The 13,879-nt window shown below is 42.2% G+C and overlaps 1 protein-coding gene across 5 annotated transcripts in view; it reads left to right on the forward strand.

Annotated features, from left to right (window-relative positions):
* KCNH7 (potassium voltage-gated channel subfamily H member 7) overlaps nucleotides 1-13,879 on the forward strand; it is a 466,148-nt gene that overhangs the window by 16,774 nt on the left and 435,495 nt on the right. The gene's annotated exons all lie outside the window — the stretch shown is intronic.

Below are 13,879 nucleotides of genomic sequence, written 5' to 3' on the forward strand. Positions count from 1 at the left end.
ACCTTTGTTCCTGAGGCATTGCTTCCCTCCCTTGTCTCCTGCAACTAGGTCCTGGTTGATGTTGGGCTTTATCAATGTTTAGAAATGAACCCCAAGGAAGCAAGTTGGGAGGAGGCAGCACATCAGATATACTTTCTTTTCATTTGCACATACCCCTCCAAAAAACTGGCTGGTTTCCAACCATTTCTTTGCCCTCATATAATATGTTAACTGGCTCTTATAACAAGAGAGAAATCAGCTTCTCTGGAGCAAAAGAATAGCTGGCTTCTATTTATTGTATTTTTACTTGTAAATATATTTGTATACCGCTATTTCGTTAAAAACATCAAAGCAGTTTACAAGTTAAAAAAAACATCCATACAATTAAAAACATTAAAAATACAATAAAAATGAAGGTCAGCTACTGCAAAATGACATCTTCTTAACTGCCTGCATAAGCCTGGTGGAATGGAAAGGTTTTCAGCAGGTGTTTAAAAGTTAAAACAGAAGGTGCCTGCTGAATTTCTGTTGGCAGAGCAACATGCATAGCCTGTGCATTCTTAAATTAGGTATAGCACAGTCCAGACTGGCTTTACTAAATTCTAGTGGTGATCCTGGGACACCCAGCAGTTGCTTAGCGAATTGGGCACCTATAACAAAGTGTTAAGTAATTGTTTGTTTCTATAGCTACTGTTGGACAAACAATATTTTGTATAAGAAACTCAGGATCCCAAAATATTTGGCAGAGGTAAAGCGCTTTCATTTTTGTCTGTAGGTTTTTTCATACCAAGAATAGACCTGAATCTTTTGTTTGTTTCTCTTTCTTTTCCTATTTTTTATCACCCACTTCATCAAAAAGCTTTTAAATGTCATGAAAGTTTGTCTTTTCTGTCCTTGTAAATTGTCTGCTTTGTTTTTCAACAGTGATTACTAATAGCTGTGTAAACCTTTACATAGATGAGACACCAGCAATTTTCGCACTGAGACAATGCTCCTATACATGCTAAAGGAATACTAGGTAGGCACTATTTTACAAACACCTTGTATTTATTTCCAATATCATCATCTAATTTTGAACTGCAAAATAACTATGACTAATTAATTAACCAGAACATTTTATTATGAGTCCATCATATTTGCAATGAAGCAGTCTTGCTTCAGAGGCTTATTATGAGTGGTGTGATTTTATTTCCCAATATTTTAGTCAGAGAATGGAGGAAATTCCCATATCTCCTTGCGGGAGACCAGTTGTTAATATCATTCCACCTTGCAAATGGTGTTCTATAGCCTGGCAGACTTCACACTCTCTTTCTTACCTGTACAAGAAATGTTAAGATTTGACGTTTGGGATTCTTACATCCTGTACTTATGGGTACTTGAAGCTGTGAGCGGTAATATAGCTACACCAGCATCATCCTATGTTTCAGAACATCCTATGTTTATGGATGTGCTTTCAGCCAACTTTGATTTCAGTTATGTTACTTTCTCCTTTTCATCTGAGGAGCTCAAAACAGCTTACATACAGTTACAAACAGCAAAGTGCCTTGTGGAGCCCCAAATCCAACAAATGCATTGTGACATAAGCTTTTGCAGACCTGAACTCACATAATCAGATTTGGTGCCACAAGAAATGTTGTTGCTTTTGTTGCAAAAGGCTACTAGGATTTGCAGGTGTACACTGCCAAACTCTTTGTTTTTGACCTCACTCAAGCAGTTTGGTATGTACAGTAGCTAGCAGCCACCAGATATCAAATATATCAGTACTCATTATTAAGCAAGCATAATCAGCCAGCAAGCTATTCTAAAACCTCAACAGAAGACTATTAGCCTTTAAGCTTGCAACAATATGGCTATTACAGAATGCTTAAATGCTATTTGTTGTGTCTGGGTAATTCCATAGTGACCAACATAACATCTGTAAGCTTCTTTCCATAATATTTTGTCTTTTAGTTAATATTATTTGAACTCCAATTAATGTTAAACTATTTGTTTGCTAACTATTGAACTTCCCTACAAAAGTAAATCATGAAGTATGCCACAGGTAGTTTACATATTTCCTTTTTATTGTGTTTTAAAATATACAACCAACATAATTTATTTATTTTATTTAATTTATATACCGCCCTAAGCCCAGGCTCTCTGGGCGGTGTACATAATAATAAAACAATCAGAGAATATATAAATACAATAATACAATGGAATCAAACAAAAATAATCAAAATAGCAGCAAAATACATCAATAAATATTAATAGTACACATTAAAATGCCTGGGAATATAAAAAGGTTTTCACCTGGTGCCGAAAAGATTGCAGCGTTGGCGCCAGGCGCACCTCATCAGGGAGACCATTCCACAGTTCGGAGGCCACAACCGAAAAGGCCCTATTTCTAGTCACCATCCTCCGAGCTTCTTGATGTGATGGTACTCGGAGGAGGGCCTTAGATGTTGAGCGCAGTGTACGGGTAGTTTCATATTGGGAGAGGCACTCCACCAGGTATTGCGGTCCCATGCCGTGTAAGGCTTTATAGGTCAAAACCACCACTTTGAATTTAGCCTGGAAACAAATAGGAAGCCAGTGCAGACGGGCCAGAACAGGTGTTGTATGAGCGGACCTTCTGGTCCGCATCAACAATCTGGCCGCTGCATTCTGGACTAACTGTAGTTTCCGAACTATCTTCAAGGGCAGCCCAACGTAGAGCGCATTGCAGTAGTCCAATCTAGAAGTTACCAGAGCATGAATGACTGAGGCGAGGTCGTCACTGTCCAGATAGGAACGTAGCTAGGCTACCAATCGAAGATGGTAAAAAGCATTCCGTGCCACTGAGGCTACCTGAGCCTCAAGAGACAGGGAAGAGTCGAAAAGAACTCCCAAGCTACGAACCTGTTCTTTCAAGGGGAGTGTAACCCCATCCAGAACAGGGTGAACATCCACCACCTGGGCAGAGAAGGCACTTACTAACAGCGTCTTGGTCTTGTCTGGATTAAGCTTCAGTCTGTTAGCTCCCATCCAATCCATTATCGCGGCCAGGCAACGGTTTAGTACGTTAACAGCCTCACCTGAGGAAGATGAAAAGGAGAAATAAAGTTGTGTGTCATCAGCGTACTGGTGACAATGCACTCCAAAACTCCTGATGACTGCACCCAGCGGCTTCATATAGATGTTAAAAAGCATGGGGGACAGTACCGATCCCTGTGAGACTCCACAATGGAGAGTCCAGGGTGTCGAGCAGTGTTCCCCAAGCACTATCTTCTGTTGACGACCCACCAAGTAGGAGCGGAGCCAGTGCCAAGCACTACCCCCAACTCCCAACTCCGTGAGCCTTCCCAGAAGGATACCATGGTCGATGGTATCAAAAGCAGCTGAGAGATCGAGGAGAATCAACAGGGTCACACTCCCCCTGTCCCTCTCCCTACAAAGGTCATCATACAGGGCGACCAAGGCTGTTTCGGTACCAAACCCAAGCCTAAAACCGGATTGAAACGGATCGAGATAATCAGTGTCATCCAAGAGCCCCTGGAGCTGGCCGGCCACCACCCGTTCCAGAACCTTGCCCAGGAACAGTTTTGCAACCTGATGAATTTATATGTAATTTAGACAACTGTGTTCTCTACATGCATGAATCAAAAAATAAATTCTATCTGCAGCAACATACATAAACAGCTAATGTTTAATGGGCAAGTGTCGAGCGTATGGTAATGTTTATTGGAAACTGTGGAAAAAAGGTTTTCTGGCAAATGATCTGTGACTAACATAACATGACCAACATAACATGTGACAATTCAATGACAGATACCCACAAATAATGCCTCCAAAAGCAAGACCCTGTGCATATGTCACTTTACAATGTTTTCACAAGTTTCAGGTCAGCATCAAGTCCATGTGGGAAGGTATAAAGCCCATGGAAATTCACACTTGGCTATGGCAACACCCTAATTATTTATTTGTTTTCAACCCAACATTTATCATCATTTGCAGGGAAGACAAATGTCACAGAAGTACCCTTTTTTAAGAAGATGATTTAATATTAATGATCATCAAATGAATTTTCACAACAAATTTTCGCCAGTAAATTTTCTTTTCAATTTCCCTGTCTCAACAATAACGAAGTTGCCAATTGACACCAGTACATCAATGGACCTCTGCACTTTCTTTCTGAATAATCATATTTCCCATAAGGGGATTATTCACTGTATTTACGGTGTTTATTTTAAATTTTGTGAAAAATTAATTTATGTTCAAGACTGCCTTCAACCTTCTACATGGTTGTACTGTTCTTTGATGCAGCGCAAGAGACCTTCAGCTCCTGAGGTGAATTTTTGTATCTCTAATGGACCCCTTCCGGGAATTACCAGTCTGTTGCCTGTGTGTGCCAGGGTGCCTGCAAAGGCCTTCACTAGCATATCCAGCAGGTACTCCAGAATCTGAGCTTCATTTAAAAAAAAAAAAAGGCTCTAGCCATCCCAGAAAGAAAGAAACAAAAAGTGCATGTACCCTTCAAAGTGATTTATGTGAAATGAGCCAGACTGGCTGCTCCTGCCTATCAGTATTAGCCAATAAGCGTAAGTCAGAGCTGCAAGTGATGAGTGAGTTGTTTGGACATCAGGCAATTGGAATCCTGGGGGCCTAAAGAGCTGCTGTTTTGCCTTCCCTTTTAGTGCATCTTTTTTGTATTGTTTAGTCCTTGGAATCTCCATAGTTTGCCCTTCCTTTCCCCCTACCACCTTCCTATGCTGGGTTCATCTCAGACCAGATAATGCTCAGAAATTATTTTCTGCAATTACTACTACAAATAAGTGTGGGTGAATGTTAAAGAATTCCCCTCTCCCCAATAGGCAAATGTGAAAACTTTACAAAGATTAGGGTGGCACTGGGGAAAAACAGGGTCCGTGTGCCTTTACTAGTTGTATGGCAGGCAGAAATTCAACAGGTCAAGCCCTTTCTAGTATGGGAATACATTTAGGGAAAAGCTTCAGCATGATGACTCTCTAATTTTGTGTAATGCCACACCCCCATAACAGCCATTTTGTGACTGGTACCCCCAGCACTGTCTCAAAATCTGAAATGTGGCCTCTGGCCCTGAAAGTGTGGTACCCTGTGACCCTATCTATTCAGCATAGCTAGGGAGAGCCATAGGCTGGTATAGCACAGTGGAGAGGAGAGCCTGAATGGGAGTCCAGAGTCTGTGAGTTCAAATCCCCGCTCATGTCTCCTGGGTGTAAAGGGCCAGCTAAAGATCACCCCCACAGTGAGTGGCTCAGGGGTTACATGCCCTGCCACCTGTGCAGCCGTGGGCAAGCTGCATAGTCCCAAGGAGCCCAGTTGCCCCCCAACTGGCAGTTGCGGATAAGGAAGGGGCTGGCTTGTGCAGCTGTGGCAAGCTGAGCAGGCCCTAGCCAGCTGGGGAGGACTAGCCTCAGAGGAAGGCAATGGTAAACCCCCTCTGAATACCGCTTACCATGAAAACCCTATTCATAGGGTAGCCATAAGTCAGGATCAACTTGAAGGCAGTCCATTTCCATTTTCAGGAAGAGCCAATCAGGACCGGCTGAAAGGAAGCTGGTAGAAACTTCTATATGCTTCAAGAAGGTGGGTGGGGGTCTAGTAGACGAATATCAGCTCTACATTTTTGTAAACCACACTAGGTTGAAGCTTACTGATAATTAAGCTAAAATATAATTCACTAATACACAAAAAACCTTGCAGTTTAAAAACGTACCTATAGCCCACAGATATTTCTATCAAACTTTAAAAAGCAGGGAAATTGGGCAGCTATAGTGAATGCACCAGGGGAGCAGGAGACCTGACCTCCTCTCTGAGATATTGGACTGCCCTACAAATTTGTCAAATTGCAAACAAAATTTGGGTTGGTCTTTCACAGTCCAATCCACTCCCTGTGTAGCTTGGAAGAATTTGGAAATGTGCCTCTGAGCATATGGTGAGTAGTGGCAATATCTGCCATCTGTAAAGATAGAGAATTATATTTTTGTATGTTTGTTGGTGTTGTTTTTACTTTGCTTCTTTCCTGTGTTACTAATGTTTCTACAGAGAATCTAAACTAGAAAATATAAATTTCCCTCATTATTCATCCAAAATTCTGTGTCAAATTTATTTTTAGTAATTTCAAAGCCTTTTTATTGGTCAATGTCATATGATGGTGAAGACAGCCTTTTGTGTTTCAGATTGGAGCTTATGTTCTATTTCTATTTTGGGTGCATTAACAGATGAATCTGAAACTGCAGTTTGATGTAAAATCAGACTGATTACAATATGTTGCTACTTCAGCAATGACTAGCTGTTGGAAAAAAGAGGATGCATGTTTTCAGCCTGCTACGTTTCAGCCACTTCATTTAAGGCAAGGTGGGCACGGTCAATTAAAAACAAAGCACACCTAGAATTTTGCTAGGTTATATTTCACCTCCCACTGTTTTATCTTGAGCAAATTGAGACACTCCTGAGGTCCACTGGAGAATATTCTGCAGAAGTCAGTGCCATTATTCCACAATTGTTTTTGGAGTTTTTTTAGTGTAAATTTTGCAAAGTGTTGCTGTACTTCACATATTCACAGAAATAGAAACCAAAAAAATGATTTCCTATAGGAAACTTCACTAAAATTGCAAAGTAAATCAGACATATTTAAAGTGACTATCTGAACTCTGTCAGCTGTCTTAATATTGTTGCTTTCTCCCTGCTAAAACAAGATCAGCACAGCACATGTCTTGTTTCTATTATTTGGGCTGATTGCAGGTGTTGCCACCACTCACCATATGCTCAGAGGCACATGTTACCAAATTCTTCCAAGCTACACAGGAAGTGGATTGGACTGTGAAAGACCAACCCAAATTGTCTTTGCATATTGACCAATTTGTAGGGCAGTACAATATCTCAGAGAGGAGGTCAAGTCTCCTGCTCCCCTGGTGCATTCACTATAGCTGCTCAATTTCCCTGCTTTTTAACTTTTGATAGAAATCTCTGTGGCTATAGGTATGTTCTTAAACTACAAGGTTTTGTTTTGCCTATGAGTGAATTTCTCTACTTTTTAATCCGGAAGGTAAGAAATGGGATCCCGTGCAAGTTTGCTGAGAATGGATTGATCATTTGTATGTTTATTGGGTTCAGTGGGATTTACTGCCCTGCAATCATGTTTAGGATAGGTGAAACTGACCACAGGGGATGGGTAGGGGAGGAGGAGGAGGAGGGAGGGGAGGAAAGGCAGAGGGGAGGACTGGGATGGAAGCTGGCAGGAGGGGGAGGGGAGGAGAAGGATAGGTTTGATCATTTGCATGTTTATTGAGTTAGCGTGATTTACTCCCATGCAATCATGCTTAGGGTAGGTAAAACTGACTGGGGGAGGAGGGAGGGAGGGCTGGAGTGGGCAGGGGAGGAGGAAGAAGGAAGAGGGAGGGAGAAGAGAGGGGAAGGAGGAAAAAAGCAGATCTGATCATTTGCATGCTTATTGAGTTCAATGGGATCATTTCTGTGCAATCATGTTTGGAAATGGACTGCCTTCAAGTCGACCGGACTTATGGCGACCCTTTGAATAGAGTTTTCATGGTAAATGGTATTCAGAGGTGGTTTTACCATTGCCTTCCTCTGAGGCCGAGAGGCAGTGACTGGCCCAAGGTCACCCAGTGAGCTTCATGGCTGTGTGGGGATTCGAACCCTGGTCTCCCAGGTCATAGTCCAACACTGACCCGGGGGAGGGGCAGGGAGGGAAGGGGGAAGGGGAGGAGAGGAGATTGGGTGGGCACTGGGCAGAGGGGAAGCCCCTTTCCTTTTCAATGGAACAGTATCATTGCTTTTCAGGGTCTCCCACCTTTTTATTCTAGGCACATGTAGCCTCCCACCCAAATTTAAACCAAAGCTGTCCCTGGCCACATCCACACCAGGCCTTTATTTCACTTTGGACAGTCATGGCTTCTCTCAGAGAATCCTGGGAAGTGTAGTTAGTGAAGGGTGGTGAGAGTTGCTAGGAGATGCCCTGTTCCCCTCACAGACCTTCAATCAGAGTGGCTGACTGTTAAACCAGTCCGGTCACTGGAGCTCTCTCAGTGGACCAGGAGTCTCCTCTCAGCACCCTTCACAAACTACACTTCCCAGGATTCTCTGAGGGAAGCCATGACTGTCTCAAGTGAAATCAAAGTCTGGTGTGGGTGTGGCCCCCTGATTAGCCAAGCCAAGCAGCTGTGAGTCTGGCTTTCAGAATGCTGACAGTTGGTTCTTCCTGAGGATGCCCCACGTTATGATAGGGTTCCAGCCAAAATTTCTTAAATTAATTAAAAATCAGCCAGGCATTTTTTTTAACATTTAAACTGCAGAAGATGAAGGTCAGAGTATGGGGCAAGGCCAGTATTAGGATTACAGGTACTCTGTTGACATGGCTGATTTTTAATGAATTTCAACAGGTTATGAGAACTCTCAGAGAAAACAGTCCAAAAGGGCTCTGGGGTTTTTTTCTTTCTTTTTAGACTTTGAACTCTCTGTTCTCTCTGACTGTTTTATGTATCGCCATGAAAATTGAGAGTGTTGTTAAGCAAGCGTTTCTGAGTTCAGGACTATAAGCTTTGTAAGGTTTTGTTTTGAAATGAGCTTATGGGAAGCATCAGAATGGCATGGGGGTATTTTCAATTTAACTTTGTGGAATGTGAAAAATCCATGCTGGCTATAGTATACAGCCACTCTCGTGGCTGTATAATCTAATCACTAAATGTATTAATATATCATTATATATCTTTTTTCCAAAATCAATAACATATGTCCTCCCTGCCCTTGTCTGGCTTGCCTATGTTTCTTGAGAGTGGGGATCTATCTCTTTTTGTTAAAAGTCTTTGAGGTGCCCCACATTGATAGAATGGTACAAATAATATGCCTAATAATTCTTTCCCTGATAATTTAATAATTATGACAGTCCCCAAAAGGGATTTAAATGACACACATAACACATTTATGCTATGTAAGTTGTACATTGTGGTGTTACATTGGTCACAAGAACTGTTGCATGTTTTTATGCTTTTTACTTTAATGTTTCCTTTTTCAGTCCCTTTAGTACCACTCCCCTATATATGTATATATGTATGTTAGCAGCTGATGAAGGCGGAAGCCGAAACATCTTGATAGAACAATAAAAACCTCTGTTTTGTTAATCACAATTACGTGCATATATTTTTAGGTGATTAACGGAATCCTTATAGGGATCCAGAGTAAGCTTGGGTGAAATTCTGTTTGTTGCTTTCAAAGCGCTCTCTCTCTCTCTCTCTCTCTCTCTCTCTCTTTCTTTTTGTAGTATTTTATGTATTTTAATTTACTCTAATGTTTTTGTGTTTTTTATTGTGTACAATTTTATTATGTTATGTGTGTGATTTTATTGTAAGGCGCCCTGAGTGCCCTGTTAAAGGGTAGAAGGGTGGGATAGAAATATTTTAAATAAATAAATAAGATTTAAAACACATTTCAGTTAACATCTCATCATATTTTCTTAATGCTTACAAACTCAAAGAAGAGAATAAAGTTAAAGTTTGTAGATTTTTCTTTTCATTTGTTGAGGGAAAAAAAGTATATGTTTCTGTGACCAACGTAACACGCTCAGCCAACATAGGTTTATTGTCCTAAGCTCATCTGATTTTGTTCCTAACATAAAATTTATTCTCCGTTGACCAAATGAGAAAACAAAACTATCAATACAGTAAAGGGTCATTAACCTATTGTCTCTTTTGTTGGAGAGGTCTATAACTGGAGATTGTGTTAAAAAAACAGAGAAATTCTGAGACATCTTGCATGCCACGATTGTGGTAGTTTTACTCATGCGTAAAATGCCATTTTGAAAAAACTGTTGCCAGATAATAAAACTTTAGAAAATTATCTTTAAAATGATATAAAACATGTTAACTATATATGAAAATGAAAAATGGGCCTGTAGGTAGACATTTTCATGCCCATGTTCAGCTTGCAAGTGGAAACACATCCAATTGCAGTTTTATGGAAAATCTTATTCCTGATCACCACACAGTGCATTTACCAACCAATTCAGGCAACAAAGGAGTCTTAGGGTGGCCCCGTATGCTACATTACAAAGCACGGCCCTCTAGTTGAAGGGCCATCTGATCCAAGCCTGGTTTTAAGATAAAGAACTAAACGTAAATGTCCTGCCTTCAAGTCGATTCCGACTTATGGCGACCCTGTGATGAATAGGGTTTTCATGAGGCTGAGAGGCAGTGACTAGAAGAAGGAAAAGTCTTGAAGTTGTCTAGAAATTGCTGTTCAAGAGTTATCACCTGGAGTGCAGACTGAGCAAGCTCACGTTAGCTGGTAACACTCTTTCCCACTATGATGAGATGTATTCTATTTCTGTTTAAATCGTACTAGTTCTAAATCTGCATGAGATGTCTAAATTAACACATTGAAATGTTATGCAAACTTGTGGTCTTCTTTTGTCCTCTTTCCTGGCAATGTGTAAGTGCCCACCGTAACCCTGTTTAGCTCCTATACCATTTTCTGCAAGGTGTGTCATGGGGCATCATACAAACAACCTCTTGTATGCTTGCTGCAAAGACTGTTACAATGAAGGGAATTCTTCCTTGGGGGAAAGGCCATAGCAAATTGGCAGAGCATCTGCTTTGCATGCAGAAGGTCCCAGGTTCAGTCCCCGGCATTTCCAGGTAGGAACCCCTGCCTGACACCCTGGACAGCCACTGCCAATCAGTGTAGACAGTATTGAGCCAGATGGACCATAGTCTGACAAGGTGAAAGGCAGCTTCCTAAACTTCCTGTTCTTCCTGATAAATACATCTGGGACAGAGGAGGTTTTGGACATACATTACCAAAATAGAGGGAGAGACTCCAGGAAAGATAAGTGGGTATACAAAGTGTCTGATCATGACAAGTGGAATTATTGCTTCCCGGCTACTTATGCTATTCTCCTCCTCCTTAAAAATATGGCTTGATGTATAGGAGGCAGGGGTGGGGTGGGGGACAGGAAAATGTTAATAAGTGAATAAACCCTGAGATAGGCTTCATAGGTTCACTTTAGAGGACTGAAAGACAATGACACCCATGCAATTCTATCCAGTAGAGACCACAGTCTCTCAGCTTTGTGGCTATAGCACCAGCTCCGATAGAAATGCCGAAGGTATGAACGTTTCACTGGGGATTCAACTCCCGAAGTCACCGCTAATTTTTAACTTTGCGTTTTGCACGTAGGGACAAATGCTGGAGCCCAAACTACATGCGGCTCTCAAGAAGCATGAAGCACAACTGTATGTTACGATTGGTTTGTCTCTTTGAAACACACTGAAGGGGGGGCGGGCTGCTGTGTTCCTGAGTATACAGCTATGCAAGGGGAACATCAATAGATAGGGGCTAAAGGGAGGGATCCTAGAGGAAGCAGTAAAGCATGGGAGAAGGGCTTCTCGGATGGACACAGTTTGGACATTCCATGCAATCCCATTGCTACTTGCAAATTGTTGGCAATGGGTTTAGCTTGTAATTGATGGGGTGATTTTATTTTATTGTTTGTTGATATTTTGTTGATAGGGACTCTTGAATTCAGTTTCTTTTTTCCATTATACTTCGAATAGTTACAGGATGACAGTGTGACTTTCGTTGTGTATTTGGGTTGTAAAACTCATTACTTGAGTGCAGTGATGTGGAAAGGTGGTATACAAATTAAAAATGAAATGAAATGAAGAATGAAAATTCAAAGATATACTCAATGTCTTTTGTTCTCAGATATCAGTGCCAGAGCACAAGCTGCTGTTCTGACCACCTGACTTCTATCTATCTGCCCCCATCTAAGGACTTGCACTGCTTTTATCAGTCTCTGGCTGCTACTCTCTCTCTCTCTCCTTTGCTTGCCTGTTTGCCATCTCTCCATTCCTTTGATCTAAGAGGCATATTGTCCTGGATCATTTTCAAATTTCTCATGGATGCGACTTCACTGCTCTACCAATTTAACTCATTCACAAGAAGTCAGGAGTTTAACAGTGCTTGAAAATGACATCAACAGTGTCAATTAATAAATGCTGTAAGTGCCTTATGCTACAATATATAGTAGACATGTTGATATTTCCTGCTTGGCATACTCCCATTTTGTTCTCTGGGTTTTTAAAAAATACAATTCTTTGCAAAAGCAGTAATGAAAGCTGATACAGACTTGTAAGTCCTAAGCTGGTGATGTCTGCAGGCCCTTGGAGATTTTATCACCTGAGGAGTTGGAAGGTGGTGTGATGTTTCAGATTGGTGCATTTTTCTTTTTGCTTTGCTTTTTCTTCCCATATTATGTACACAGTGTGGCCTGGCTCACACAGAATAATTTGTTCTGCAAGCACCTTTCTCTGGTGCATCCGATTTCTGCTTGTGGCATACTGTGCTCCTGACTGTGATCCATAGGGGCTAGTGTGTTACACATCCAATCTCTGAAGAGAGGTTTGGTCTAGTTGCCATCTTTGGGCGTTCAGGGCTGGGGCCAGACATGACTGGGTCCTTGGGCACCAGCCTGCCCAGGCCCACAGCACCCTAGCCCAACCCCCCCTGCAGGCTGCGCAGGGCTGATAAGCCCACCTGCGCATCCCACCTAACTCACCTGTCCCTGTTAATGATGTGTGCATTGCACACACGTGCCTGCCATCAACCAAGATGGTGGCAATGCCGTTAGCCCCTTAGGGAAGTCCCCATCACCATCTTAGTTGATGGCAGACATGTGTGCACAGTGCGCACATCATTTACAGGGACAGGAGAAGTAGGTGGGGTGTGTGTGAGGGCTTAGTGAAGCCTGCACTGATTGTATTGGGGAGGTGGGGTGCCTGGGAGCTCCCTCTCCACGATGCGTGGCAGTGTCGGGAGCCAACACTGCTGTAGATCATGGAACGGGAGTGCTACCTTCCTACCCTAAGGAGGGGCCCTACGGGTACCCCTTTGGCCACAGGGGCCTCAGCAGGGCCCAACCTGGCTGCCCTCTGGTGCCAGCCCTGGGGCATTCCATGTCTACAGTTACTTCTCTGCAGTGCAAGAATTTCTACTATCACTTGTATGGTTTGGGGTCATCTGTCTCCTGATTGTGGTCCTACTCCTGTGTAAAATACTTGTTTCTTTTCCCCCTGCCATATGTTTGGCATAATATGTGAAAGAGCCTATGAATGTCAAAAATGGGGACCTTGAACATGCAGAGTCTCAAATTCTGTTTGTACAGAGCTTATGCACTTTATACACTTCATATGTACATTAACCCTTTCAAAGGACACAGGAGTTGGCCTCGCTGGGCATGATCTCTCTCTATGCATATTCAGAGTAACTTGTGATGAGTCCTGTTGGAGGAGGTGTGCAAGGGAACAACTGTTTGTCTAGCAGTACCAGTGGAAGCCAGAGAGCTGAGGCCAGGCTTAGTTCCTGATGCAACCATAATGCAACAGGTTGCATCAGTTGAAACTCTGCATCAGACCCCCTGTGCTCAGTCATAGGTGCTCCAGCAACATAATGCCAGATTGTAGGATCAGTGCTAGAGCACATGCATTGCACACCAAAGATTCTAGGTAGAATCCTTGCCATCTTCAGCTTGGACCAGGTCAAACAAATGGCCACACCCACTTACAATTTGGCCATGCACACTTTTACATTTCATCCACTTTGACATGTGGCCCCCAGAGGGATGACGATAGGTCAGTGGATCCCAAAAACGGTTTATCACCCGCAGTATAGATAATACTGCGTTAGATGGACCGATGGTCTGACTCGGTATAAGCTTCCTATTTTTCTTCCTGTGTGCTAAAAATATTCACACAAGATACATTCAGAAGGATCCAGCCAAAGAAAAGCTCTTTGCCTATGATTTCAGTGGTAGAGAGAACCAAGCACATGTGTAACTCATCCATCAGAATAAATGTTGTTTTAAAAAATCTGTAGCTTGGGGGAA

This window comes from Rhineura floridana, chromosome 2 (genome assembly GCF_030035675.1).
Source record: "Rhineura floridana isolate rRhiFlo1 chromosome 2, rRhiFlo1.hap2, whole genome shotgun sequence".
Taxonomy (NCBI): Eukaryota; Metazoa; Chordata; class Lepidosauria; order Squamata; family Rhineuridae; genus Rhineura; species Rhineura floridana.